The 5,888-nt window shown below is 36.4% G+C and overlaps 1 pseudogene; it reads right to left on the minus strand.

Moving 5' to 3' along the window:
* Positions 1-1,031: 1,031 nt before the first annotated feature.
* Positions 1,032-1,954, minus strand: LOC101578510 (annotated as a pseudogene).
* Between the last annotated feature and the right edge of the window lie 3,934 nt (positions 1,955-5,888).

Consider the following 5,888-nt stretch of genomic DNA (forward strand, 5'->3'; position numbering starts at 1 on the left):
CATTTATATTTATGTGGATGACATTTGAAGATATAAGTGAAATAAACCAGACCCACATGTGTAAATATTGTATAGTCTCCCTAGCATAAGAAATCAAAAGAGGAAATACAAATAGAATGGTATAACTCAACTAAAAGGAAAGCAAGTATTTGAGGACTGGACAATGAGGAGAGGGTGAGGAGAAAAGCTGGAAAACGGGACAAGGGCAAAGCCACACACCTGTATGCACAAGTTGGGCAAGGCAATGATCCTGAGAAACATTAGCAGGTTTTTGAAACTAGCAGTTATAAATCATTTCTGTTTCACTCTAATTCTTAAACTTTTCTTTTTTTATATATTTTATACACAGCTTGGACTCCTAGTAATCCTCCTGTTTTTACCCTCCCCAGCACTGGGATTATAGGCATGCATCACCATTCTTTATATTCAAGAAGAATGTTAAGGTACTTATCGTTGCATCATTTATTTATTATTTTCCTCTCAATAATTAGTGATGAATGTTTAATTAAGAAATAACATCACTGCATGCATATTTGTTAAACTAAATTAACAGTGCATTAGAAGAAGCAAAGCAAGATACAGATTTTGAAATTAATGAAGTCATAATTTATGAACTTTGAAAGCATCGTATGTTGCTTCACATAGAATATAGAGTGGGACTAGACTGCTCGTGAGATGTGGAACAACCCTGGAGAGTAAAGTGCATACCCCAGGTGATATTGATTGGAAACACACTAATAAGTGACTACAGGACACTGCAGTGTTACTGTAATTATATTATAATTAATCTTATTAATATTTTATACTTAGAAAAGCTACTATATTGATATGTAGAATTCCACATACAATCATTTCAATGTATTTTTGGAAATAGAATATTTATAATGGTAGATGAGTATAGTCCCTAATTAAATAATCATAAAACCCTTGAAATCTGATATATGTGCAATATTTATGACAACAGAATACAATAGAGATTTTTATTAATCTACTCTGATTTTTACAAGATTTCACTTGATGTCCACAAATTGTCACTTGGAGCTAAAAATTCCCCTCATCAACCTGCCTGATTCCTGCTTCACATCATTATTCCTCAGTGTGTAGAAGGGGTTGAGGGTAGGAGTCACCACCCCATAGAAGAGAGTCATGAACTTTGGCTGGTCCCTGGAGATGGAAGAGGGGAGCTGAAGGTACATGCTAATGGCTGGACCATGAAATAGAAAAACCACAAGGAGGTGAGAGGAACATGTCTCAACAGCCTTTCTCCTTCCTTCTGAAGATTTTATCTTAAATATGGTATGTCCAATACTAGCATAGGAAGCAAGAATTAAGCACAGAGGGACAGCTAACATAAAGGTGCACACGACAGAGAGTGCAAGCTCATTGGTCTCCTTTTCACCACAGGCGGTCTTGATCAGAACCGGAATCTCACACAACAAGTGATCCAGATTATTCACACCACACAGTGGCAGCTGTAAGGTAATAGTGGCCTCTGAGACAGCATAGGTAATCCCAGTCAGCCACACTATGTATACTAGGAGAAGGCATATGTACTGATTCATGATGAGGGTATAGTGCAGAAGTCTGCATATGGCCACATAGCTGTCAAAGGACATAACAGCCAAGAGCAAACACTCTGTGCCCCCCATTGTATGAAAGAAATAAAGCTGAGCTGCACAACACAAGTAGCTGATGGTCTTACAGCTCCAAAGGTAAGATAGCAGATGAGAGACAATGCTTGTGGTGTAACGTGTGTCCAGAAAGGAGAGGTTGGTGAAGAAGAAGTACATGAGGTTTTGGAGATGGGGATATAGCTTAAGACCAGGATGATTGCAATGTCTCCCATTGTGCCCAAGGGGTATGTTATCCAAAGTATAGTGAACAGAAGGAGCTCGAGCCAAGGTCGGTCGGCAAAACCCAGTAAAATGAACTCCGCAGGGTGACTTTCATTCATTACTGCCCTTGTCTTCAGTTGTTTCAAGAATGGTAAGGAAGGGGCTGGGGATATAGCTCAGTAGAATAAGTGCTTGTGTGGCAAGTGCAAAGGCCTGAATTCAATCCCCAGTTCCACCAAAAGAAAAAATATTGTAGGGAAATATGAGAAACATCATTGTGGGGAATGGAAAATCATTGTTATGCGCTGATGTGTATGCATGCAACACAAGTTGAAATAAAGGATTTTCTTTAGCTTATCTACTCTACATGACAATGAAGAGTACAGGAAGTTATCATAGACAAACAACAAATTCAATCTGAAACTGAATTTCAACTTCTGTATCATAAAGCTGTTCTAAATTTTCAACATTATTAACCTCTGTGAGGAGTATTTCAACTTTACCTAGAGACATTAAAATCCCAAGTTGTAATTGTATTTTCAGAACAAAATTATTTGTTTTTCAACCATTTAAATTCAACAAAAGTAGCACTTATAGTGAAAATAGTAACATCAGGATAAACATTCATTTTGTTTGCATGTTTATTTCCTTTATTAATAAAATACGTTTCATAAAAACCTCAATCTTCTGTACCATGATCAATAGTCAAATGTGAATTCAACATTCCACTGACAAAATTCCAAACTACTCTTGTGGTCAGTGAATATTTTCATTGTACAAGATTACATATTTGTGGTTACAAAGCATGACCTCACAGTCTCTATTTCATTAAATTCTTGAAGCCACATTGTGAGGAGCCACCCATTGATTTAAATTAGATATGAATAATGTCTTTTAATTTTACATTGTCCTTGGTCAGATCTTTATTATAATTAATCAAAATTATATAATCAAAAAATATTTCCAAAATGCTAAATGAGACTGGGTGCCAAATACTCCTGTCAGATTTTGTCTTTTTTCAAAAAAATTAGGTTTGTTTTGTTTAAGTTTAATGTTACTTCCATGCTGTGTTTCAGTAAGAACAATACAGATGCTGTATCTGTGGCTCCAGTCAGATATCCAGTAGTACAAATTAGCTTCAAGTTACACTGAACAAAAGAGGTGAGCAAGTGAAGGGGGGAGGGGGCAAAGGGATAGGGAAGAAGAAACAAAGACCTGAACACGCATGCAGACTTTTCCAAACCACCTTCAATGACCTGGACGTTACTCTAAATGTTATAAAATTACACAGAATTTGAGACATATTTTGAACACTATTTGTTATGAAAAATTCTGTGTTGTAGATGAGATAGAAAATAGCAGCTTGACTTTTGTAATTGTCTACTGTGGACCATCCATAAATTATGAAAAAATAATTTTAGATTTGATCTTTCTTGATTTATTCATCCATTGGTTTTATCTAACACTGAAAGCAATCCTCATTCCAATGTGCTGAGTACACGTGCTATTGGATTGCATTAATCTGTCATCTTTTCAAGTAATCCACTTTATCTATGCTATTATGGTTATGAGTGGCGGTCTCAGACTACTTTTTTCCCTGAAGTATTTCCATAGATATCAAACAATTGACTATTGAAAGGGATTTGAGCTTTGTTAATGTGTCCTTACATGGCTAATATTCTTTTTTAAAAGAGCATAAGATGGTAAAAATAATTAGAAATAAGAAAAAGTTATAATCCTTAACATTATTTTTACATACTTGCATTAATTTTAATTCTTGACTCCACAGCTGTGGGATTTTCTACTTGCAGAGATTTTTCCATCTCTATCTAACCAGCACCCTATTTATCCATAATCTTTTAAAAACAATTTAACAGATTGCCAGACCATTTACTATTCCTTTTTATGTTTACTCACATTTTATTCCAGTGTATCTTGAAACTCATTTTCGTTGCACACAGTATTTTACTTACATTTATAGTACTTTAAAATTTTATAGATAATAAAATATGGGGAACACAAATATCTGAGACCATAGAATCTGGATGAAATATATGGCAAAGTAATTCTGAAAATTACTGTCCATATGATTAAAAGATACACATAATAGAAATAGCATTCTAAATTCAACTGTTTAGTATCTCTAGAAAATATAATCTATTGAGATTTAAATTCTTTTAAAGTTTATCTGAGTGGTAGGGAGATTAATTTTGAAGACAAATCAAATTGTTCCTAGAGCCACTGAATTAGGTATTTTCATAATTGGAAAAAGTCTTCCTAGAAGTGCTCTCTGGCTTTCCTGTGTATGGCATATGTACACCTGTGACCTACATACATCTTACACCTCCATGAGCGTGCATGCCTTTAGAAACAAGGGTCCTTCTACTCACTTTAATTTGTAAAAATAAATTTTAATAAAGACAAATTACAGAAGAATTATTTCTCAGATTCTTAGGAAAGACTGAAAAACTGTCACACAGAGATGAGTACTTAAGAGGTAACTAAAAGGTTTTGCTTTTTCAATTGAAATAGGTGCCAAGAGACAATAAAGAAGCCACTTTTAAAAACCCAAGCATGCTCTGAGGTATGTAATTTGTGTGTTGCCACCAGGGTATTGTCTTCACACAAGCTGTTGTGTGTCCTTCTCCCAGGTGAGTCACCAGGAAGTCTCCTTGGAATTGAGATCTCCATTGACATGCTTCTTAAGCATAATTGGTTATCTGCAGAATTAGGTGGAGAGCAAAACTCTCTGAGGTTAGGTGTGCTTTGAAACAACCTGGTTCCATTTCCCAGCACAGAGGAAAACAGTTTAAACAGCATACAGTCAAAGGTGAGCAGTTTTCAATAAATAATTCTAGAAAATTTAAACAATTTTTTTCATAAACATACTCTTTGAATATCTCACATATAATGCTTACCTCCAATTGTAACAAGAGTCCCAACATGACTGTGGGTCCATCTGCCTGCTAGCCATGCCCAAGATTCCTCCCAGCCAGGTTCCAGGCCTAGTGTGAATGTGGGAACTTCCAACTGCTCCTCACCCCCAAGACCCCTCCCCAGCAGAACTCCAGGCCTGACATGTGTATGAGTCCATCTCCTGATTGCTGGCCCAATACCCCTCTCCAACCAGACCACAGGCCCTGTGCCAGGCCTCGTGTGGAACCTTGCAACAGAAATCCCTACACAGAGGCTACAAGCCAGAACCACTCAGTTAATACAGGAGCTGAACATATTGCCAGAGTGATACAGCTGCAGCAGGAAGAAGTTGAGCAGACCAGCCAAGCCAAAGCCAGGAATATCTGGTCAAGTTCAAAGGTCATAGATCCAGACCCGGTAAAATGAGACGCTTTTCTATACCCATATCTATCAGAGTGACATCTCTTTTTTATTCTTGATCTAAAGGGGGCAACATGTAACTGGGTGAAGGAGTCTGCATGGAAGACTCCATGTACAACAAGGGAAGAGGATTAGACAGAATTTAGGGGAGATAAGGAAATACAAATTCCCAATTTAATGTCTGTTTAGCTGCACAGACATGATGTTTGCTCTTAATGTCTCAAATACAAACCCATTAGTTGCAAAAGATGGTCAAATGGTAAACAACACTACCCATTGTTGGCGTTCCTAATTTTATTCCTGTAAATACAAGACTCAAACTGGCATAACCATATAATCTCATGGGTAAGAATTTTGGTAGGTGCTAAGGTTATAAGTGCACCAAAAATGTGCCCCAAAGGTCAGAGGACAGTGCTACACAAAATGACAAAGTGAGGGAGAAAAATGCAATCAAGGCCCCAAGCCAACCAGAACAAATGAAGGAGACACTAGCACAGAACAAATTGTGAATCACACAGCTAAAATGTCTGATTTAATAGAGTCTGAAGTAAAGAAACAAATGCACAAAAGTATAGAGGAAATCAGATCAGAAATAATCTCTAAAATAAGGAAACAAACATTTGAATTAATAACATCTGAAGTAAAGAATGAACTTCAGAAACATATAAAAGATATCAGATCAGAAATAATCTCTAAAATAAGGAAACAAACATTTGA

The sequence above is a fragment of the Octodon degus genome, unplaced genomic scaffold (genome assembly GCF_000260255.1).
Source record: "Octodon degus isolate 3935 unplaced genomic scaffold, OctDeg1.0 scaffold00325, whole genome shotgun sequence".
NCBI lineage: Eukaryota > Metazoa > Chordata > Mammalia > Rodentia > Octodontidae > Octodon > Octodon degus.